Source organism: Myotis daubentonii, chromosome 9 (assembly GCF_963259705.1).
Source record: "Myotis daubentonii chromosome 9, mMyoDau2.1, whole genome shotgun sequence".
In the NCBI taxonomy this organism is placed as follows: domain Eukaryota; kingdom Metazoa; phylum Chordata; class Mammalia; order Chiroptera; family Vespertilionidae; genus Myotis; species Myotis daubentonii.
In genome coordinates, this window is record NC_081848.1 from 27,049,223 (window position 1) to 27,075,212 (window position 25,990).

The 25,990-nt window shown below is 38.3% G+C and overlaps 1 pseudogene; it reads left to right on the forward strand.

Annotated features, from left to right (window-relative positions):
• The first annotated feature begins 2,552 nt into the window (after positions 1–2,552).
• On the forward strand, positions 2,553–4,645 carry LOC132241748 (heat shock protein HSP 90-beta-like; annotated as a pseudogene).
• The last annotated feature ends 21,345 nt before the right edge of the window (positions 4,646–25,990 follow it).

Genomic DNA, 25,990 nt, shown 5'->3' on the forward strand with positions numbered 1-25,990 from the left:
GAAGCAATCACTCAGATTACCCCCTCTACAAAGTTCTTTCTTACTAAAATTTATTAGCTATATATAATATCTTTCATATGTAAAATCAGTTTGGAGTTTGTTTCTATCCATACTGCTTAAAAATACAAGATATTCTCTAGCATATAACAGACTACCTTTGACAAGAAGTTAGAAAGAAAAGCCCTGGCCCAGTGGCTCAGTGGTCGGAGCATCTGACAACTCACCAAAGGGTCGAGTACCTGGGTTGTAGGTTGATGTTTCTCTCTTTCTCTCTCTCTTTCCTTCCCTCGTCCCCTCCCTCCCTTCCACTCTCTCTGGAAAAAAAAAAAAATCAATGGAAAAAAATATCGTTGTGTGAGGATTAGCAACAACAAAAACGTTAGAAGAAATTGAAATTATTTCTATGAATACAGAGGAGGTCTTTTATTGTGTGGTATAAGTGAAACATGCTTTTAAAAAAGTGGAATTATAAGAATGTAGGCAGCTAGTCTTTTGTCCATACATGTCAGTGCTTCGAGCTTCTAACTGCATTAGTTTCAAGGAATATAAAAGGAAGATTTTTGAAGAACAGAAGAGTGACATGGAGAGGAAAGGTTACGAGAGATAAGAAAGGCCTAAAGAAAAAGGAAATTGTGAGCTTTCAGATGAAATATAGATAAGTGATCAGGAAAAATGCTTACATGACATTTGTCAACTCCTTTCTGGGTTATAAAAGAACCTCAAAGGCTAGGACCTTACACTATATTTTTCATATTTCCAAAGGCACATTGTTTAAATTCTGGCTGATATAACCTTTATTTGCCATATTAATTTAGGAAGAATCCTTAAATTCCTTGCCTACTCAGATCACAACAATCTTAACTGATATGTTAGGTTCTGCTTTTTCTGATCCTGCTATCTTTCAAAATAGAAGTTTCATCTTTGCTCTGGATCTTCATGAAGTTTACCAAAGAATATCTTCAAAAAGAGTCCAAACTATGGAGAGAAAGCTATAAATTGTTTCCTATTTAGTCATAGCAAACATAGTTGTATAACATGAACAATAAATGTTTAATGAGTTCAGAGTATAAGTTTCCAATTTTTCCTCAATTTAAAAGGAGTTAGCCAGTGTGGTTTACAGAATTTTCTCTGTTCTGTTCTGGTCCTTATTCTTTTCTCTTCCTTCCGTTTCTGCCGAGTCCCTTGCATATTCCTAAACTGTATTTACCTAATAGAGTTTTTTTGCTGAAATGCCACACTTTCATATCAAAAACCATGTGGTCATTCTCTACTCACTTTCTTAGACTTTTATTAGTGATGTGGTGGAAGGAAATTTACTTCTCTCTAATGGGCTTTGCAAAATGCCTTCTATAAATTATTGCTTCAGAAATTGTTTGTTTGTTTTTTTCATCTTGTTCATGAAATGCTATGGCTTATTGTGCCTCTCTGTTCTTCAAACTATTTTATGTTTTCTTTATATTCTGTTCCAGCTGTGATAAAAAGAGTAAAACGAAAGCTAGAACTATCATATGATCCACCACGCCCTCTGCTGGGTATATACCTGAAGGAAATGAAAACAGTACTTTAAAGAGATCTGCACTCCCATGTTCATTGCAGCATTATACACAGTAGCCAAGATATAGAAAAAACCTATAGATACTTAGGATAAATGGATAAAGAAGTTTTGAGATTATATATGTCACAATGGCATATTATTCAGCCTTAAAGAAGGAGATTCTGCAATTTACACCAACATGGGAAGGACATTATGCTAAGTGAAATAAGCTAGACACAGAAAGAGAAAACAAAACAAAACACTATATAATCTCACTTAAATGGAATCTAAAAAAGTTAAATACAGGAAGTAAAACAATGGTTCCCAAAGTAGGGAGGTGGGATAATTGGGGAGATGTTATTCAAAGGGGACAAATTTACAGTCATATAGGATGAATATGTCTAGAGATCTAATATGTAGTTATACCTCAGAGGTATTGCATGTACAGTTTCATACCACTGCAATAAAGCAAATGTCACAATAAAGTGAGTCACATTTTTTTTTCTTTCCCAGTGCATCAATGCATATAGAACTTATGTTTATACTATACTAGAGGCCCAATGCATGAAGATTCGTGCAAGAATGGGCCTTCCTTCCCCTGGCTGCCTGCACCGCCTTCGCTCTGGCCAGAGCTGCTTTTCTTCCTTCCCACTCCGCCCAGAGGCCCAAAGTGGCTGGGTGGCGCAGAACGCCTGTGTCATTGCCATGGCATCAACGCAAGCGTCCCACTCCTGCCCCCCCAGCCACTCAGTGCCTATGTATGCAAATTAACCTGCCATTTTTGTTGGGTTGATTTGCATACTCACTCCTGATTGGCTGGTAGGCGTCACAAAGGTATGGTCAGTTTGCATCTTTCTTTTTTATTAGTGTAGATTGTAGACTATTAACTGTACAATGACTGTATATCTAAAAAAACAATGTGCAGAGTCACCCCTTAGCATGCTGGTTGCACAGTGTGTGAGCTGAACACAGTCCCTACCCACCCTGCTTTCTAGTACTTGCATCCTTCATCTTTATAATGTCTGAGGAAATGCATTATGGGGAGGAGGGGGTGGAGACTTGCACTTTCCAGGCAGAAATTGCCTAACTCATGTCTCTCATCACCAGTACTTTTTACTCCAACTGGGAAATTTTCCTTTGGGATTGATTAGTAATGCTTCTGACTCCTTGGACAAAATATACTATGAGAGCCTGACGGCCACTTCCAAGTTGGACAGTGGTAAATAGCTGAAAATTTACATCATCTGAAAACCCCAGGAATTCACACTCACTTTGGTGGACACAGACATTGGCATAACCAAAGCTGATCTTATAAATCATCTGGGAACCATTGCCAAGTCTGGAACAAAAGCATTTATAGAGGCTCTTCAGGCTGGTGAAAACATCTCCATTATTGGAGAGTTTGGTGTTGGCTTTTGTTCTGCCTACCTGGTGGTGGAGAAAGTGGTTGTGTTCACAAAGCACAATGATGATGAGCAGTATGCCTGGGAGTCTTCTGCTGAGGGTTCCTTCACTGTGCGAGCTGACTATGGCCTGGGTACCAAAGTAATCTTCCACCTTAAAGATGACCAGAAGGAGTAGTTAGAGGGAGGGAGGTCAAAGAATTGGTGCAGAAGCACTCACAGTTTATAGGTTATCCCATCAGCCTTTATTTGAAGAAGGAATGAGAGAAAGAAATCAATGATGAAGCAGAGGAAGAGAAAGGGGAGAAAGATGCGGAAGATAAAGATGATGAGGAGAAACCCAAGTTTGAAGACATGGGTTCAGATGAGGAGGGTGATAGTGCTAAGGATAACAGAAAACAAAGAAGATTAAGGAAAACTATATCGATCAGGAAGAACTGAACAAGACCAAGCCCATTTTGGACCCTGATGACATCACTCAGGAAGAACATGGAGAGTTCTATAAGAGCCTTGCCAATGACTGGGAAGACCACTTTCCAGTCAAGCACTTCTCTGTAGAAGGTCAGTTGCAATTCAGGGCATTGCTATTCATCCCCTGAGGGGCTCCTTTTGACTGCTTTGAGACCAAGATGAAGAATAAACACATCAAACTCTGTCTGCCATGTGTTCAGCTGTGATGAGTTGATACCAAAGTATCTCAATTTCATCCATGGTGTGGTTGTCCTCATGAACATCTCCCAAGAATTGCTCCAGCAGAGCAAAATTTAGAAGGTCATTTCAAAAAACATTGTTGAAGTGACTTGAGCTCTTCTCTCAGCTGACAGAAGACAAGGATAATTATAAGAAATTTTAAGGCATTTTCTAAAAACCTAAAGCTTGGAATCCATGAGGACTCTACTAATTGGTGATGCCTTTCTGAGCTTCTGTGCTATCACACCTCTCTGTCTAGAGATGAAATTATTCATTTTTCAGAATATGTCTCACACATGGAGACCCAAAATCCATCTATCACTGGTGAGAGCAAAGAGCAAGTTGTCAACTGTACTTTTGTGGAGCAAGTGTGGAAGAGGTAGTATATGTGATGGAACCTGTTGATGAGTACTGTGTGCAGCAGGTCAAGGGGTTTGATGGGAAGAGCTCCAAGGAGGGCCTGGAGCTACATGAAGAGGAGAAGAAAATGGAAGAGAGCATGGCCAAGTTTGAGAACCTCTGCAAACTCATGAAAAAAATATTAGATACGATGGTTGAGAGGTGACAATCTCCAATGGGCGTGTCTTCACCCAGCTGCATTGTGACTAACAATGGAGCAGCTAACATGGAGCTCATCATTAAAGCCCCTTCCTACACACACACACACACACACACACACACACACACACACACACACACTTTGGGACAACTCTCCAATGGGTTACATGATGGCCAGAAAGCTCAACTACCCCAATTGTGGAGACTGTGGCAAAAGGTGGAGGCAGACAAGGACAGGACTGTCAAAGACCTTGTGATGTTGCTACTTAAAGTGTGTTGCTCTCTTCTTGCTTCTCACTTGAGGATCCACGGACCCACTCCAACCGTATCCACTGCATGATGAAGCTAGGTCTAGGCACTGATGAAGATGAAGAGACAGCACAAGGACCTAGTGCTGCTGTTCCTGGTGGGATCCCCTCCCCTTGCGGGTGATGAGGGTGCCTCTTGTATGAAAAAGTAGGTTAGGAGTTTCTACCTGTAGACCTGTGACCTCTGTGTAGTGTCTTCGTGGCTCCACCAGCAGCCTGAGTGGCTCTGACCTGCCTGGTCTCCTCTGCTGGTGTCTAGTGTTTTTGTTTGTTTGTTTGTTTGTTTGTTTGTTTGTTTGTTTGTTTGTTTGTTTCTTACTCTGTTGTCTGCCTAAAGCAGGTTATAAGGGCCTCAAGCATTCTCTTCTCATATTTGACATCAGGTTTGGATGTTGCGTATTGTGGGGGATTTTTTGTTGTTGTTTATTTTGTTCTGAAATTAAAGTATACACAATAAAGAAGATGCAGTTTTTTTAAAAAAAATGAAAATAAAAAAGTGTACTAGTATATACCTTAATTGCTAACCATCATCTGAGCCTGTTGTAATACTGTATTGAATAGTGGAAATTTGTTAAGAGTGTAGATTTCAGGTGCTCTCGTCACAAAAAAAGAAGGGAGATATGTTAATTAGCTAGAATATAGTAATCATTTCACTACGTATATAGATATCAAAGCATCAGATTATACACTTGTTTTCCTTTTTTAAATTAAATGTATTAGGGTGACATTGTTTAATAAAATTATATAGGTTTCAGTTATATGATACCTATATCTGTATCTTGTAATGTGTGCCCATCACCCAAAGTCAAATTTTCTTCCCTCTTCATATATTTGACTCCCTTTACCCTTAATATCCCCTTCTTCATTCCCTCTGTGACCACTATATTGTCTCTGTCTATGAGTTTTGTTTATTTGTTTTTCTTGTTTGTTCATTTGTTGCTTTCAGTTTTATATCCCACGTATGAGTGAAATCATATCGTTCTTAACTTTTCTGTCAGACGTATTGTGCATACATGTTATTCTCAGGATCCATCCATGTTGTTGCAAATGGCAGTATTTCATCTTTTCTTATAGCTGAGTATAATTACATTGAATATATCTACCACATCATCTTTATCCAGTCATCTATCTAAGGACACTTCAGTTGTTTCCATGTCTTGGCCACTGTGAATAATACTGCAATGAACATAGGGGTGCATACTAGTTTTACAAATAAATGTTTTCAAATCTTTCAGGTAGATACACAGAAGACGTGTTGCTGGGTCACCTGGCAACTCTATTCTTAATTTTTTGAGGAGCCTCCATAATGTTTCCTATAGTGGCTGTACCAATTTAATTCCCATTAGCAGTGAATGATGGTTCCTTTTTATCCACAATATATACTTTAAGTATATATAATTTTTATTAGTAAAAAAGAGGACATTATTTTACTATTCTCCATTGGTGAAATGATAGAATTTCTGACTGAGGACTGGCCTTAAAATTTCCTTGTGGAAGATGAAATTACACATTCAGTGTGACACCATTAAACAATTTCCTTTGATCAACAACTCAAGAGTTTATTTAAACCATCTCATACCCACTTCCACTCAACTTAGATACAAATAATAGTCTAAGTTTTACTTAAAAAGTATTACAATGGATAAGGCTAGGGATTTTGACTAGAATTTTACTAGAATGTGTCCACATGTATAAAATAGCTACTTTAAAAAAAAATCTTTGGAATAAAACCTCAGGTATTATTTATGCTTAGCTCAGCATTTACCCCACAATAATATATGCTTCATCTTTTTTTATTAGAAAGGGATTTACCTTTAAATTCCCTGTCAGTAATAGATCTTTATCTGAAATCTAAATTTCCTTATATCACCTTTCCCCTCCAAAAAAAAAAAGAACATCTTACAAAGTATTGAAACCAGACCATCTGACTTTCTTTCCTGTTCTTTCGTGAAAAGAATACTTTTGCTCTGACTTAATGTCTTAGAGATTGTCTCACCCCCAAATCATTGGCTGTTATCCAGGCAAGTTTCTTGCAACCTTGTATGATTCCAGGGTTTAAATGCTCTCCTTGTCTGGAGGGAAATTTCATGGTCAAGAATCAGATAGTTCTTAATTCTCTCTGGGAAGACAGGCTTCTCTCCAAGTCTGTCTCAGTTCTTACCTTTATCTTCTATTGCAAACACACATATACACATAAATCCTGGAACATACCATTCTTCCCCCAGGATGTTGACAAGAGAGTTGGATTGCCTAGCACAGTGACAAATAAGTAGATCAAGTACTATGGTAATGCAATGCACAGTGCCCAAATCAGCCAGGCTGATTTACTTTTGCCTGAAGTTGGATATGCTAATTTGCACAAGTTGAATTTTCAATAGTAAAAATGTTATGAAATATGTTGAAAAAGCCAACTCAGTTGTGTACATTTTATGCATCTAAAACTAGAATGTGCTTACATTACTGACATGGTACTTATCATGCATTTCATAGAATTAGGAGCTTAGAGCACATTTGAAGAAACCATCAAGTTTTGTCCCTAATTAGGTCAGTGAACAGCATGTCCTTCGTTTTTAAATTGATGTCATATATGCACCAGTGACATGATCCTCCATAGGTGATGAATGTGCTAGAAGTTCTCCCAGCCCCAGACAGCTTTCTCCAGACCTCAGAGCAAATGGAAAGAGCTGTGGAGTCAGTTTGAACCCCAACTCTAATAGACAAGTAGCCTTGGGAAAATTGAAGGGCTGAAGATTTTTACCGTACTACCTATAAAGTTATAATGAAAACACAAAATTTACAAAGCCATATGGCTAATAATGGAGATAACATATATATTCTAACATAGTGCCATTTTATACATACAATAATCTTTTTTCCTCTATTTTCTTCCATTCTGATATGCTCTCTTACCCTTTGGATTTATTTTAAGAGAGGAACTTCAGAGAAGTTGTAGTTTTCTATTATAGAATGCAGTGAAATGCATGTATTTCATGTAATAACAAGCAACTTCCTGGAAGAGAGATGTGCCTTTTTGTAATGGATTGTGCCATCTGGCCATCAGCAGGCCAGTGAGCAAGGTAGAGAAAAACACTGGGCTCTTCATAGCCAGAAAATGATGCACATGCTTTTATGGGCTGATCCTCCTGTTTCTCTATACAATTGTGCACAACAAGGAAGACAAGGAGTAAATTGATCTTAATCCGTCTCTCTAAACCATAAAGTGTGTGCTCTTCTGCTGAACTTATATCCTGTATTCCCTCCTGAATACGATCTTATTTTGAGCCTCAGCATAGCATGCCTTCTATGGTTGATTATTCTGTATGTGTTCTAATTATTTGCTACTCCAATGGTGAAGGTTAAAAGTTTCTGGCATGGGAAGTTTAATTATTGTTTAATGGGTATGGAGTTTCAGTTTTGCAAGATGAAAAAAAAAGTCTGAAGATGGATAGATGGTTCTACCATATTGTGCATGTACTTAATGCTACTGTATTGTATACTTAACATGGATAAAATGGTAAATTTTATTTTACTTTTTTTACCAATTTAAAAATTTTTATTCTGTAAATTTTGTTATACATACTTTAGCATAATAAAAAATAACTTTCAGAGTAGTAAAACCTAGGAAATAATACTATTCTCTAAAAAGGGCACTCCAATGTGGGCTGAACTCCTATGTTCTTCTGAGATCATGGGTGGAAAACATTCATGCATAGATTTTCTCCAACTCTCTATTGAACAGAGTAAACATTGTTTTGCCCCTCAAACCATTAATCTGCTAACCACAAACGTGCTTTGGGTCTCTCTCTCTCTCTCTCTCTCTCTCTCTCTCTCTCTCTCTCTCTCTCTCCCTCTCTCTCCCTCCCTCCCTCCCCCCCTCCCTCTCTCTCTCTATCTTCTGAATCAGAAATCAGAAAGCAGGGATCTAAGATGGCAATGGAGTAGGTAGATGTTACACTCACCTTCTCCTAGGACCAAACTAAATTTACAACTAAAATATAGAGCTATCAACATGAATAATCAACCAAAGACTAGCTGAAGAGAAGTCTTATAACCAAGGATTTACTGAAGAAGCCACATCAACACTGGTGCAAAGGGTGGGGATGTGAAAATGGCTGGCCATGCTTCCATGGGTGCAGCTGAGAAGTGTGGGGTCTGAACCCCAAGCTGGGTGGCACAGTGCAGAGCAACAGAGTTGGGAAGAGGTGCCCACGTAACACCTAGCTGTGAAAATCAGCAGGGATTCTGTCCATCAGGGAGAGACAGGAGTCTGTTAGTGACATGGGTGCCCTCTTGCTGGGCCAACAAACAGGTGGAGGGAGAACAAAGCAGACTAGCGTTGCCTAAGGAAAAACTGGGATTTTTGGCTCTGGAGAGAGAGCTGAAGGGACAGTTTCCAGGATCCCTGAACTGAGTTATTTTCTCACACCACAGATGCCTTCTTTTTTGAGTGGGGCATTCTCTTCCATATGGCATCAGCCTTGGGGAATGCAATAGCTCCACCCTCTGGATGCCCCATTGTCCCACTCTGCAGAGCTTGAGCCCTGCTGAGAAGTCAGCTGCCTGGGTAGGGATATAGAGGTCTGAGCAGACTCAGGGGGTGTCAGTGACTGAATTGTGTGGCTTTGGGGAGGCGGCTATTTCCCCTACTTTCACATGAACCTGAGATCCACTAGTCCCAATCTCTGGGCTCCCAGTGGCCCCACTGTACAAACTCTTGTTGGGGCCACCTGCTGAGGTTTGGGAAGAATCCAGGACAGACTAAGTTGTGTGGCTCTGTGGAGGAGGCCACTCCCTCCACCTGCCCCCAAGGCTGACGGACACCACCCCTTCACAGGAGTTCCATGAGCCCCATCTTATTGACTCCCTGCCCTGCTGACATCCAGCTCCAAGTGGAATCTGAATTTTGGGGCTCTAGGACAGGGGACATTTTTTCCTCACATGAATGGTCATGCAAAGCCCTCCCTTCACACAGCCTAATCTTGGTGTGTTTGGGCCTGATTACCTATGCAGGCCTCACCCTGATGAATCCCTGAGACCCTGCCACGTCACATAGGTATTCAAGCACCCAGTGGGAGGCAGCTATACTTGGTATACCTTGGGGCATTTGCTGAATGGCCTCAAACCCAGCTCTGACACTGAGTTTGAACCTGTACTGATATGGAGAGTACCACTTGCTCCTACCTGCTTACTTCACTAAAAGCCTGCTTCATGCAACTTGAGCACTATAAGATGATGTTTCTGTGACTGAGCTTAACAGGCAGCCAGCAGGCAGACACAGGTGGAGACAGATCGCAATGTGCCTTGGGACTTTTGCTGACCTGCCCCTGGGCCAAGTTAGTAAAGCCAGCCTTGGTGTACAGCTTGATCCTTCCCAAGCACACTCAGGCCTGACATAGGCAGCCATAGACTGTGGATCACTTTGCAGCTCCAAACAGGTTTCCTGAGGCAAGTCACAGGCAGTGTCTGACACTGGCCTCCACCAAAGTCCCTTCTGAGAGGTCCCCAAACCAGCATACTCAGTGGTGAGCTTCAAACAATATCTGAGCAGGGTCCAATAAGCTTCACAAATGGTAAATCCTAAGACAGATGTCAGCAGGCACCAAACTTTGCTCCAGTGAATTTCGCTTCATGTAGTCTGCACATGCACAGCAGCTCATACACTCTGGTCAGGGTTGATCCTCATAGTCAGTCAGCTGGAGACTTGATACCAGGCATGAACAGGCCAATAGCAATCAAGACTCAATTACAACAGGAGTGCCCACATAACCCAAAGGGCCCACACCAAGAAACATCATAATTAAAATGGCAAAGGCAAAAGACAAAGAGAGAATCTTAAAAGCAGCAAGAGAAAGTCTGTAGTTACCTACAAAGGCATACCCATAAGACTGACAGATGAATTTTCAACAGAAACACTTAACACAAGAAAGCATTGGCATGAAATATTTAAAGTGATGAAAAGTAATGATGTATAACTAAGACTTACCTTTCCCAGCAAGGCATTAATTTAAAATTGAAGGAGAAGTAAAGAGCTTCCCAGAAAAGAAAAACTGAAGGAGTTCATTTCCACCAAACCAGTACCACAAGAAATGTTAAAGGATCTTTTTTTAAGAGAAAGAAGATAAAAAACAACAAACAAACAAAACAGAGGAACGTAGTTAAAAGAATAAAATGGCAATCAATACATACTTATCAAGATTTACTTTAAATGTAAATGGCTAAAATGCCCAATCAAAGGACATAGGGTAGCTGAATGGATAAGAAAACTAGACCCATATAAATGCTGTCTATAACAGACTCAACCCAGAACAAAAGCTACGCACAGACTAAAATTAAATCAATGGAAAAGGCATTTCATGCAAATGGAAATGAACAAAAAGCTGGGGTAGCTATACCTATATTTGACAAAATAAACTTTAAAATAAAGCCTATAGTAAGAGACAAAGTTTGGATATTCTAATTCATTCAGCCTTTCCCAATTTAGTTCCCAAACAATGCTAGCATTTTTTTAACCCAAAATGTTTATCTGGTTTCCACGCCTAGTATTAAAGTGGTCACTGCTAACGATCTTCTTTTTCATCTTGCTTCACATTCTTTGGTTTTCTTTCATTATGTGGCCCCTGGGACTTTGCACTTGTGTTTGCCTCTGCCTGAAAATTATTCTGTGAGACTCCTGCAAATATGCCTCTTACTCATGCTTTAGCTTTCAGCTCAATTCTTACTTTCTCAGAAAAGACGCCCTTCTCCATCTAATCTCAAATAGTTTTTGCTTTCCCAGTCTTCTATATTGCATTCTTTTGCCTTTATACGTTACTTTTAATTATCTGAAATCTTTTGTTTGTTATATGAATTCCCTCTAAGCCCAATCAAAAAAAAAAAAAAAAAGGAGTTATTCTAGCTGCTTTTTAAGGAATCTCATTTCCCCTATCTTTTCTAGAATATTCATTCTTCTAACCAAAGCATTATGGGACTGCTATTTGCTGAGGTTTAGACATTATACTCACAAATTACCCAAGATGGTTTTCTTAAGCACATCATCTCATTGGCTCATGTGAAGCTTCTATTCCACTAAGGTTTTTTGTGACTTGTTACAAAGACTGTTCTCTAAATTTCTATAGATATTCAGTTAATTTTTAAACAAATTTAAATGAGGAACTTCATGTTCAAGTGCTTCAGAATTTAAAAAACTATATTTAGCTGTGTCTTTATTAATGTCATTGTCAAACTTTCCATCTACTGAGAGAGCAAACAATAAGTGTAACCTTTAGCTCATATTCCGTTTGCATTCCTACTTATTGAGCATACCTCATTCACTTTAACTCCCCTGTGCCATTGTATTTCTTGAATCTAGAAAACCTGTATAATACTAATAGCAGAATGCATTTTGAGTGACTTGGGGAAATGTTTTTATAATCTTTTATTAAAAGGGGGAAAATAGAATAGTGTTATTCCATGTGAGTGGCAAATTACTTGTATTATGTGAAAGGAAAATGGCTAGCATGAACTTGGTGGAATGCTCTTTAACTATTTATGAATAAGAGTTGCTGTTAATATATTAGATATGGTTTGTCTTCCAACCCAACCCCATGCCTAATTACACTATTTAGAAAGATAGGTGGGCACTGAGCTAAGAGATGTGGGATCACAGGCAGCATAATCCCATTGTCATTTCCCTCAGCACCACATAGTTGTTGTTTTTTTCTGATATTGTAGAGAACTTCATAATTATACATTTCCTGCCACTGAGAGAGTTGGTGTGTAATTATACAGTTCAAATATAATAGTGCTGGTTATTGTTCAAATACATGGAGCTACATGGGATTAAAATGTACTTAACACTAATTATGTAGAAATGTGATGGGACCTATTACTGATTTATTTTGAATATGAAGTGTTCAGGTAGAATCAACCCCATTTGTTTATGAAGGTAGTGTCTATTCCTGAATGCAACATTGCACAACCATTCAGTTGGAGTAATGCTCTTGATATTTTAACACCTACTTTATAGAAATTATACAAGAAAATACATGAAATTCACAATGAGCTAAATTTTTGGTAAATAGCTCATATTTATTATGTATTATGGAGTTAACTGATTTTTTTTTTTAATTTAGCCAGAACCATCCGGTAATCTCATTAATGAACACCAGATGGCACTGCATTGAATAGCATTGCTTTTTCAATTGCCAACTAAAGCTGGAAGCGTTTTTTGGAGGTGAACTGCATGTTAGATAGACTCTTGTCTAGTCCCCCATTTTGCAAGGGAAAGTACCCAGACTCAGAAAGGTTATCTCTGTTTCCTCAAGACCAAGTTAGAGATAACTGTCTGACCCTGCATTCAAACCCCGTGGGTTTTAAACACACTATCCTAGCTTTCCATGTGATTATGCTTTCATTACATTAAAAAAAAAAAAAAGAGTAGCACAAGGATAGTGGTCAAATTTTAAATGCTAGAGGTGACACTAGGCAAGTCATTTAGCCATTTCACACTTAGTTTTCTTTGTGGAAAAGAAAGGATTAAAAACGCATCCATCTTATAGTTTTAAGGTGATTAAATAAAAGCTCTATGAAATAGTACAAATAGTACAAAATTTGCTACATAACAAATACTCTAGACATATCATTCCCCTAGTGATTTTAAGGCACTATATGTATGTCATCATTTTTATAATCCAAAAGCCTTTATTACAAACTTAATTTTTCTTTGCTCTGTTTGAACATGGGCAGCCTTTTGCTATCTAGAGGCTCAAAGATCTGTAGACAAAGAGCAGAATGCAAGCACTCCAAATAATCACACGGGCCAGTGACATGGAAGAGGGCTATGTCTTTGCGCCCTGGTCGCAGCAGGCAAAGGAGCATTGCAAGTCTAAATGGGTTCTCAAGCGGGCTACTTGAACTTCTCAGGACTGGACTTTTAGACTCTTCACCATTTGAACTTTTCAGTCCGCTTGCACCTCATCCAGCCCACGCACTCTTACATTCTACAATGTGACCACATGCTGCAACATCTCTATTAGAGCTTCTGCTTTGGATTTTGGTGTGATATGCATTCTGAGTCTAGTGTTTGCCAATAATTAGCTCTGTATCTTTAGATGGGCTCCTTTTCCTATTATGGCCACAACTTATGTATGTGTAAAATGAAGGGCTAGACTAGTTATATGGTTTCTATTTGAAGTCCTATAGTTCTATGAATTATTTTTCTTTTTAATCTTACCTGACACATACCTGTAATATACCTGTACTCACAAGTCTGGTATACTTGTTTCTCCTGAGAGGTCTCCTAGCCCCTAAATAGCTGTATCCTTTTTCTTACCTACTAGACTTTGTTTAGTTCTCTCCTGCAGAGACAGTGACTTGTGGTCAATTAGATGCTAACAAACATGACGCAAGCAGAGGCTTAATAAGTATGTTCCCAGTGGACTTATCTTTCAGAATCTTTTCTCCAGCAAGCGTTAGATCACCATGCAGAGAAGCTCACACTAGCCTTGTGGGGAAATGCCAGAGAACCCAGATAATAGCCAGAATTCAAACATCAGACATATGCTTCATTCAGGCTATCCCATCCACCTCCAACTACTTAATCACCCCCAACGGAGGCCTCCAACATTATGATGTTGCTCCAATCGTGTCCAGACAAATCTCCAACCAATAATTGTGAGCAAAGAAATCAGCTGATGTTTTTCAGCTATTAAGCTGTGGGGTGGTTTGTTATATTACTAGATAATTGAAACGCTATGTTACATTCTGTATTGGCTTTAGCTTAACCTCCCTAAGTCTTAATTTTATTATCTATAAATGGTACATGTTAATGGTACCAATGGCACAGGATTAGTAGTATTAAATGAGCTAATACAAGAATAAGGATTAAGACAGTGATAGCTACAGAGGCTCTCAGTATATGATAGTGGTTATTATTTTTTTAAAAGTCATTATTTGATAGATTTTTGTCCCCAAATATCATTTAAGTAAAATGAAGAATTGACTATAAGGGGGTTAGTGAAATAACTGTAGTAAACCTGCACAGGTGGTGATTGGGAAATCTAGGGTAGCTGCAGTGGTCCAAATATGCCCCAGTTCCAGGCGCTGTTTAGTGTAGTCTGGTGATGTTTTTTAGCTGTAACTTAAATAACGACAAGGATAATTCTGAGTCTGGGACTTTCAGGAATTTTCTGATTGGTTGATACATTTTTCTGGCTCTTTTGGGGGAGACTAAACTAAGAGATTACTGGTGAAACAGGGACCCACAATTTCCCTCCTTGCTTTATGACAGGGGGTACCTGATTCTCAGCCTGATTTCCCCTCCTCTTGTTATGTTACTATCCCTTCCCATGTAATTCCTTTACACCAACCCCATTCCCATCAGTTAGAATAACCTTAGTCTGCATCCTCTTGAGAGCTTAGTTTAGGTGAAAGAAATAGCATGATGGTCAATTGCAAATCACACTTTATCCAAATTTGTCTTATTGTAGGTTATGTTGTCACGGTATTTGGCTGTGTTACAATGCTTTACCAGCATTATCATGATAACATGCAATAAAAGATATGCATTACCATCATATCATATTAACAACTTCATATTAAGTGAAGTTAAGTCATATCCTCAAAAAAGCATTATTAAAAAGAGCTGGACTAGAGCAAATCATTATTTATCACTGATAAATATTTCCCCTTATGTACAGTGGAGGTAATTGTACATACCTTCTATGGTCATAACGAGGAATACTGGTAATAATACATGCAAATAGGCTATGATAGTGCCTGGTATAGAACTATTATTATATAACCTTATCCCACTCTGGACAGTACCCCCATCAGAACTCCAGGACTCCATTTACATTACTGTGTCTACATGAAATACTTCCATGATCCAAGACCATGAAAATACCTTATATGGATATTTTTGGCCATTTAGCTCCCTGCAATGCATATCTAGATTCCCTAATTTATATACAATAAAATAAATATTTACATTTTTATTTTCTGAGTTGGGTGTTAAATTCCTGAGCTGGATATCTCTTTTGCTGCAAACACCTTGCTCTAGAGTTCACCAAGTCTCCTGGGCATTGCCACCGCTCTATAGATCATTCCTGAGTTACTTTATTCCTACAGTAAATTAGATTGAAAGACTACTAGCACTGCTCAGCACACCCATGGGACAGTTGTAACTTGATCAGGGCCATGCAGCCAATCAGTAATGGAGGGAAGCAGAGGTAAGAGACCTCAGGGCAGAGTAGTATTAGACCAATGATAAGCTGCTATTTGATCCTCAGGGGAAGTAGGACATGGAGCAGGTATTGAGATGAGTAATATGATGCACTTGCCTAAATCATGTCACTGAGCATCTCTTAGGAAACCGAGTATCATAGACAATGGTGTCATGTAATAGTGAAATTGAAGATGCATTGCTGAAGTGATTCTTTCCTTGTTTCTTTCTTTCCTCTGTTTCTGGGTAGCCATCCTGTGGTTAACTTGAATTAAGGGAAGGAGCAAAGACAAAAGTCCTGACAGGTTAGTCCAAGGCTATTCCTATATTATATGTATGCTTCTAGAGTATTATACACTTATAAAAACTCTGAGAGTTAGATTTTAATATCCTATACTATGGTCATTTCACAATATTCAAACTCCCTTTTTAATAATTCTGTTGGCAAGTATTTAATCTCTACCTAAGCACCGTTCTTGTCATGAAACTCTTACCTCACAGGTAGCCCACTTATTTCTTCAAAATTTTCTGGCTCAGTAGATGGCTTACTATTCTTAATTTCTACCAATTTGTTCCTCTTTTATTATCTTCTGTGTTATTAATGGATCATCAGATATTTGAATCACAGAATCATGACTTTTCCTTGTCTTCACTATTCTCCATGTCTTCTAATCCCAAGGGGAAGCATCTATAGTTCTTCAAATAATTTATTTCTCTTGTCTCATGGTTTTGAATTCCCTCATTAGAGTGAATAAATGTATTCAGGAAAAAGAAATAACCCAGAGATTTGGAGTCAGATATGGCTCTATTTTCAGCCATAGTAATGCATTTGTGATTTGAGACAAGTTACTTAAATTCCATGCCTCTGTTTCCAACTGGCTTGCTTCTATATTTGAATCTGGTCAATTACATCATAGGATTGATGGATTAACAACTTTTACCATCTAAATACCCTAGATTTTTTTCTATGTTTTTGTGCTTAGCTCTCAACTTTTCACCTTGTACTTACACAATTGGTGTGCAGAACTAAATGCAGTTTATTGGTGTGTTTTTTTTCTTTTTAACTTTACTCAAGTTTCAATGTAATAGACTCAGCCCATTCTTACAGAAACACAGAGGTTGAAAAATTATTCAGGTAATTCCGACCAGATATCCATATGACATTGGCTTATATTTTATCAGGGGCTATGTGGCAGGCTGGCTCAATTGCTTGGCCAAGGCCATAGAAACTTATTGCATTCCTTGGGTAGGTACCTGTGGAAGTCATAGACTGTGCACTATCCCTGGCTAGCCTTCCTAAAATGTTCAATGATGCTGTGTCTTATTAATAATTTAGGGAACTGCCGAAACCGGTTTGGCTCAGTGGATAGAGCGTCGGCCTGCGGACTGAAGGGTCCCAGGTTCGATTCCGGTCAAGGGCATGTACCTGGGTTGCGGGCACATCCCCAGTAGGAGATGTGCAGGAGGCAGCTGATCGATGTTTCTCTCTCATCGATGTTTCTAACTCTCTATCTCTATCCCTTCCTCTCTGTAAAAAATCAATAAAATATATTTAAAAAAAATAATTTAGGGAATATTTTATATTTATGTGAAAAGAACAAATGTTTTTTAATAACAGGTTACTTGTTTGAGTTTATCAGCATAGTCCTTGCTATTAAAATGGCAATTTCAAGGAGAGTGGTTCAAGATATTGAAAGCAGTATAGGAAGATCCTGAACTCACCTCCTCCCACAGATACAACAAATCTACAACTATATGTGGAATAATTTATCTGAAAACTGGATGAACAGTGACTCCACAATAAAAAATAAAGGGTAGCATCTTAGATGGGTAGGAGAGGTAGAGACGCAGTCACGCCAAAAACAAACAGACAAACAAACAAAAACAAAACTTCCAAACACCTCAGGTGTACAGATCCACAATTTGGAGGGATCACAAAAATATGAAACTTCTCCCTCAGGAACAAAGGAATTGTGTTCTAAATTAGGCACTCCAACCCTTAGATCTTGCACAGAAGATAGGTGCCCCTAAAATGCCTGGCTTTGAAAACCAAAGAAGATTACATTTAGGAAAACCATAGACCCGAAAGGAAAGGAGAACCTGTTCTTAAGGGGCTCTAGTGTAGAATCACTCACTCTGGGACCCATAACAAAAACACAGTTTTGAAAAGTGCCTAGACATATGCCAAGGAAACCCCCTTACTAATTTTAAATGATCTGCCAGAGAGCCCAGAAACAGTTGGGCTCTCTCAAAAGCAGTGATGGGTGCCAGTTTTGTTGTCTCATTCTACCTTACCAATGTCAGCTGGCCATACTGTTACAGAACTCTCTCTAATCTGCTAGACTCAGTGAGAGCACCTCACTAACAGTCTTCCCACACCCATGCCTCAGCGGCACATCACAAAGCCAGGCTGAGAGAGAGCCCTACTCACAGCTGGGCCATGCCACAATTGCACATTAAATAGCCAGGCCAGGCAAGAGTCCTCTCACCATCTGACCATGCCACAGCTATACTCATGTACCGCAAAGCCAGGTCAGGCAAGAGCCACACCCACCTGCACACTGCAGCTAGGGCACACCAAGTAGGAAAGCAGGTAAGCCCACACAAGAAACATTCCTTAAGTGCCAAACCCTACCAGATGGGAATTGTGCTTTGGTGTCTCATATGAATGTTTCCTACCCAGGGTCTCTCCTTCAAGATTAGGAGACATAGTCAATTTGCATAATACCTAGAAACAAACACAGGAAGCCTGGCAAAATGAGGATAGAAAGGAATGTGTAGCAAATGAAAAAAAGACAAAATCTCAGAAAAAGACTTTAATGAAGTGAAGACAAGCAATCCACTTAATAAAGAGTTTAAACTAATGGTTACAAAGATACTCAACAAACTCAAGAGAAGAATGGGTGAGCATAGTGAGATGTTCAACAAAGAGATAGAAAATATAAGGAAGTTCCAAATAGAATTTACAGAACTAAGGAATACAATATCTTAACATCAAAACAACACTAAAGGGGTTCAATAACTGCTTGGATGAAGCAGAAGTGTGGGTCACTGAGCTTAAAGTCAAAACGATGGAACTCACAACCTCATGAAACAAGAAAAATCTCAAATAAACAATCTAATCTTACACCTAAAGGAAGAACAAACAAAGCCCAAAGTTAGTAGAAGAGGGAAAATAATAAAGATCAGAGTGGAAATAAATGAAATAGAGATTTAAAAGAATACTGAAAATATCAATAAAACTAATATCTGGTTCTTTGAAAATATAAGAAAATTTGACAAACCCTTAGACTAACCAAGAAAAAGATAGAGAGGGCTCAAATAAACAAAATTAGAAAGGGAATGAGAAAAGTTACACCTGAGACTGTAGAAATACCAGGTATTATAAGAGACTAGAGGTCTGGTGCATGAAATTCATGCATAGGTAGGGTCCCTAAGCCTGGCCAGCAATCAGGGCTGATCAGGGCCTTCCTTCCCCGGTTGCTGGCTGTTGGCCAGGGCCTTCCTTTGTTCCATGCTGCCCCATGTGGTCAGTGCATGTCAAAGCGAGCAGTCAGACTCCCGGTCGGTTGAACTCTGTAGGGGACAATTTGCATATTAGCCTTTTATTATACAGGATTACTATGAAACATTATATCCCATCAAATGGGACAATCTGTATTTGTTTCCTGTGGCTTCCTTACAAATTACTACAAACTGGTGATCAAAACAACAGAAATGTATTTCCTTACAGATGGCTCAAATCAGGATGTCAGCAAGGCCAAGTCCCTCTGAAGCCCCTGGGGGAGAATCCTTCCTTGCCTCTGACAGATTTTTTTTTAATTTAATTATTTATTGTTTATAGTATTACATATGACTCCTTTTTCTCCCATTGACCTCTCCACGGTCATTCCCAGTGCTTCAGCACATGCCCTCACCCCCTCACTGGTTGTCTATGGCAGCGGTTCTCAACCTGTGGGTTGCAACCCCTTTACATATTGTTTTTGTGATTAATCATTATGCTTTCATTATGTTCAATTTGTAACAATGAAAATACATCCTGCATATCAGATATTTACATTATGATTCATAACAGTAGCAAAATTAAAGTTAGGAAGTAGCAACGAAAATAATTTTATGATTGGGGTCACCACAACATGAGGAACTGTATTAAAGGGTCACGGCATTAGGAAAGTTGAGAACCACTGGTCTATGGTTTATGCCTATATGCTTGCATACAAGTCCTTTGGTTGATCTCTCTTCTCTCCCCCCTCCCCCCTGCTACCTTCCCTCTGAGGTTGGATGGTCTGTTCGATGCTTCTATGTCTCTGGATCCATTCTAGTTCATCAGGTTATGTTGTTATATTACACAAATGAGTGAGATCATGTGATACTTATCTTTCTCCAACTAGCATATTTTGCTTAACATAATGCTCTCCAGGTTCATCCATGCTGTTGCAAATGGTAAGAGTGCCTTCTTTTTTATAGCAGTGTAGTCCATTGTGTAGATGTACCACCATTTTTAATCCACTCATCTGCTGATGGGCATTTAAACTGTTTCCAAATCTTAGCTATTGTAAATTGTGCTGCTATGAACAGAGGGGTAGCAATCCTGAGAAAGAAGAACAAAGTTGGAGGGATCACAATACCAGATATCAAGCTATATTACAAAGCCACTGTTCTCAAAACTGCCTGGTACTGGCACAAGCACAGACATATAGACCAATGGAACCGAACAGAGAACCCAGAAATCGACCCAAGCCATATGCTCAATTAATATTTGACAAAGGAGACAAGAGCATACAATGGGTCCAGATAGTCTCTTCAATAAATGGTGTTGGGAAAATTGGACAGATACATGCAAAAAAGTGAAACTAGACCACCCATTTACAGCATTCACAAAAATAAACTCAAAATGGATAAAGGACTTAAAAATAAATGTGAAACCATAAAAATCTTAGAAGAATCCATAGGCAGCAAAATATCAAACATATGTTGTAGCAATATCTTTACCCATACAATTCCTGGGACAATGGAAACTAAGGAGAAAATAAACAAATGAAACTACATCAAAATAAAAAGCCTCTCCTAGTTTCTTGTGGTTTAGGTGTTCCGTGGCTTGTGCCTCCAGGTATTTCTTGGCTTTCTGCACTTACCTTCCCATGGCTTTTTCCTCTTCTTCATGCATTTTTTTTCTCCTCGTGTCTTTTACAAAGTCACTTGTCTTTGAATTTAGTATGTACCTGGATAATCCAGGATGAGGTCATCTGGCGATCCTTAGGTTACTAACATCTGAAAGACCCTTTTCCCAGATAATGTCACATTCCCAGGTTCCAGGATACGGATATAACTTTTGGGGGCCACCATTAAACTCCCTACTTCACATAACAACAGAACATTAAGATACCTGAGACAAAAACAGATAGGACTGAAATGAAAAATAGACAATATTATAGCTGTAAAGTTTAACCTCTCTCAGCAAAAAGGCAGAAAAGCAGAAGGAATATAAATGACCTAAGAGCATAATACATCAACTGAGAAATAACCTTAGTCTCAGGGGTCTAAGGAGACATGACTACTATATGTATCCTCACAGGATCTTAGAAAAGACAAAAGGACATTAGTAACAACTTAATAAATCTGAACAAAGCATGCACTTTAGTTAATAAGTGAAACAGTTCCTTACTTTTGATAAATATGTGATACTAATATAAGGTGTTGACAATCGTGTAAACTTAGTTCAAGATATTCAGGGACTCTCTGTACTTATCCTTGAAATTTCTCTGTAAATCTATAACTATTCTAAAGTGAAATATTTAATTAAAAATCTCTTATTGCTTTATTGTAATAATAAATATAAACTCTTATTAAAAATTTGGAAACAATTAGACTTGTTATAACCTATACAGTAGTTGAAAAATAGTAACATATTTGAGTTTCAATGCCTGTATGTGAAGTGCATACCTTCCAGTTTACCTTAGTTCTCTTTTCTCATTACCTTAAATATAGTCTCTCTCACACATTTATGCCACATGTCGAGCTTCTTCAGGCATATGGTATATAGCAGCTTAGGAATCATTTTGTACAGATCATTAAAATCTTGTCACAAAAATATTTTAATTTGAAACTTTAAGAATGGACAAGGAGAATCGAACCAGAATCTCTGTCTTAAATTAGCCCACCAAAGCCATTTCCACCAGATAATATGATGTACTGATATCTGCAAAGGACTTTGTAGATCCTAGCATGCAGTAATTATTCAAAAAGTGCTGACTGGCTTTTAATTCTGATGGACAGTAACTCTATAGCATAGACTAAGGAATGCAGAATTAAGGAAGGAAGAACAGAACCTGTGAAAACAGCTGAGGAAATTGAAAATATAGGGTATTTTTGACAGGAACAGAGAGTTGTTAAGTTCTACTAGCACAGATTTGTGAAATATTTGCAAAGTAATTATTATAACTTCTTGTATCACCTAGAAAATGTTGAGAACAATGATAAGGACAACAGGTTTTTTTTTTAAATTAAAATTTATTGGGTGACATTGGTTAATAAAATTTTAAGTGTACAATTCTATGATACATCATCTAAACATTGCATTGTGTGCCCACCACCCAAAGTCAAATCTTCTTCCATCACCATATCTGACCCCCTTTACCCATTACTCCTCCCCACCCCCCTTCCTTCTGGTAACCACCGTACTATTGTGTCTATGAGATTTTGTTTGTTTGTTTTTCTTGTCTGTTCACTCATTGCTTTCAGTTTTATATCCTACAGATGAGTGAAATCATATGGTTTATAAAATATTTAACTGGTTTAACTTTAGGAACAGACCTAAATAGAATATTTTAGGGGTGTCACTATAGATTCTGGCTTCATCCAAGAAGCTGGCAGTTTGCTTGAATGTTGCCATGGGTACATGTCAGATTACATAACTGTTCTATTTTGAAATGTGTTTCTGTATGTGTATATGTTAGTATAATGCTCTTTTTATGAAAATAATAGGCCTTCTGGAAGCCACTTACTTTGGACATCTCTCTCCATTTTATTAGATTTTTCATTTATTTATTTGAAACTATAAGGAAATGGATAACAAAATTTAATGTCTACTAATGATTCAAAAAGTAACTATTTAATTTTTAACTCAGTCCATATATTTTTCCTCATAAAATAAACCCTAAAATATTTACCTATCCAAATATTCAATTTTTTTCAAATTTCCCTTGTGATCCATTCATGCCCCTGACTCTTTTCTCTACTATTGGAATGAAAATGATGTGGTTTTAAATGACAATTAAGTAACAATGGAAGGAAAAAATAACTCTACATTCCTGAGTCAGAAATCAAATTTTATTCAAAATTTTCTCCAATAGTACCTTCCTTCCTCCAAGTCCTTCAAAAGGTTAAAAGGGGAAAATCAAAAGAGATTCTGTTTCCCTGTAAGGCAGTCCAAACTAAGAAATCCCAACCCTACTATTTCTCCTTCTCTTTCTTCTTTCTTGGGATTTCACTAGTCCTAGCCATCTTAAAATGGACTGGTTCCTGTGAGACCTAGCAGGAATAGGAAAAAAAAAAAAAAAGATTTTCTGATAAATAAAAAATGGTGCTCTCTAGGTACAACCATTATGTAAACAACTGATTACAGTGTGATGGAATAAGTTCTCCATCAGCCTGTGGGAGCCCAGGGAGGAAATGGTTAACTACATAGATCAGTGGAGGCGAACCTTTTGAGCTCGGCGTGTCAGCATTTTGAAAAACCCTAACTTAACTCTGGTGCCATGTCACATATAGAAATTTTTTGATATTTGCAACCATAGTAAAACAAAGACTTATATTTTTGATATTTATTTTATATATTTAAATGCCATTTAACAAAGAAAAATCAACCAAAAAAATGAGTTCACGTGTCACCTCTGACACATGTGTCATAGGTTCGTCATCACTGACATAGATGAATGGAATAGATATTAAGAAAACACTGTAAGAAAAATATATTGCAATCGGTTTATAAAAGTAAATAAAAATGACATATTGCAAGTGAGAAAGATGATGTGCCAGACTCAGAGAACTTGAACAAAATACAGAGTTTAAAATATACGTATCTGACTGTATGTGGGGAACCGAAGTCAGTTCAACATGTTTGGAATGTGGTTTATGTGGAATAATATAATGCTGAAAATTCAGAGGGCAGCACTACTGCCTATTTCAGGAGGTAAGTCAAACTAAGACTCACTTACTTTTACTCTAAGTCAAGGCACACAGAATAACAAGTTGAGCAACACATCATTCTTGTTGAAGATATTATAATCAACTAGAGGCCTGGTGTATGGACTCATACACAGGTAGGGTACCTCTTGAAATCCAGGACCCCTTGGGGGATGTCAGATAGCCAGTTTGGGCTTGATCCCCACAGGCTCAATCCAGACAGGAGAGATCCTGATCCTGTGTGTTGAGTGTCTGCCCCCTGGTGGTCAGTGTGCATCATAGCAAATGGTCAACGGTCATTTGGTCTCATAGGATTTTATATATACAGAGGTATTATACAAAGAAGGGATAGTTTCAATGCAGAAGGATAATGTATGATTGAGTTATTTAGCTCATTCTAGTTTAAAAGCTAAAAGAACAACTAGGAGTCAGTTTTCTGAACCTGGACATTGGGATTGTAAAGTAAGTGTGGTAAGGGACATAGAATTAAAGGAGTTGGTGACTATGAAATATTACCAGATGTGCCTACCCCACCCAACCCCTGACAGCCATGCCTGGCCTCTGGCTTATGAAGTCATGAGAGTCTCTGGCCTGTACTTGCTCTGAATAAATCAGATAGATTCAAATCACTGGTTTCACAAGTCACCATTGGCAAGTCTGAAAAGGATGCTGAATGTCTGTGCACAACTCAAGACCACTACTGCTCTCTCCTTCCCAATATGCATCCCTCACTACTACCATCTTTTGACCAACAGAACAAGCTCACTCTTTTAATCCAGTTTATAGTAGTTACCACTGGGAGCCTTTGATATCCAGGCCAGACCTCATCTAGGCCTGTACACTCTTCTTTAGCTCACTTATCCTCTTTTCATGCTTGGTTGTTCTCTGTGGCTTTTACCATCAACTGGCATTCTACATATTTTATTTATTTTTCTTTTTTGTTAATCCTCACCCAAGAATATTTTTTTCTATTCTAGAGAGAGTGAAGGGGAGGAGGCGAGACAGAGAGAGAAACATCGATGTGAGAGAGACACACTGATTGATTGCCTCTCGCTCACACCCTAACTGGCGCCGAGCCAAGGAATGTGCCCTTGACTGGAATTGAATCCAGGACCCTTCAGTCCTTGGGCTGATGTTCTATCCACTGAGCCAAACCAGCTAGGGCCATATTTTATTTCTTGAATGTCTCAATAATTCAACCACAATATTTTCAATTAGGTAAGCAATTCAGAAGTCTGTTCCTCCCCCCCCCCCCCACTGCTATATGCCAAAATAGCCATATAACCATGTGGGGCACATATTAGGAAATCAACATGTATATTTTGAAAGGAAAAATTGATTGGAAACAAAAAGTAATAGGAATCATTAAAATAGCTTATATTTCTGAAGAATGGTGGTTCTATAGGATCAATACAGGATATAAGAAAAGTTGCTGCTTTGAGACAAAATCTGATATTTAGCTTTGGACATGTTGATTTGTAGGAGGCATTGAAATATATGTTTCAGAGTGGAAAAGATGGCTCTGGAATCTTAAGGAAATATCAGACCTACAAAAATAGCCCCAGGAGAAAAGGTCTTAACTCAATATTTAAACAACAAAAAAAAAACTTTTTTTTTTTTTTTGTGAGAAACATAGTCTTTAATCTTGGAAATCATTTTCCTTCCTAATAGAGATATGGTCAGAATTCTCAATGAACAACTTAGTAACTCCTGCTCTATAGGAACATTAGGCATCATATGTATACAGAATTCCTGCATTCAGTTTTCTTAAACATCTTTCAAAAGGAGGATTAATGAGTCCTCTTTGGCAAAGCATTTATGTCAGTGGCTTGGGTGTCTGTTAGTAGTTTTAAGGAGTGTGAAATGTCCTTCCCTTTCTGTAACAAATATGGTCGAGTCTCAGTAGACCTCTGCAGCCTGCATGTTTGGAAGTAAAAAGCCACTGACAACATCTGGGCTTTGTCAACATGCCTAAAAGCAACATTTTCGAAGGTAATTGTGATAATGCAAAGGGACAGGGGCCATTCCTCTGTCTTCCCTCTGTCAGCACTGTGGGTGGGACTCCAGGCTTTCCCTTAATTTATGTGAATCTGTATCAACTCTACAGAATGCA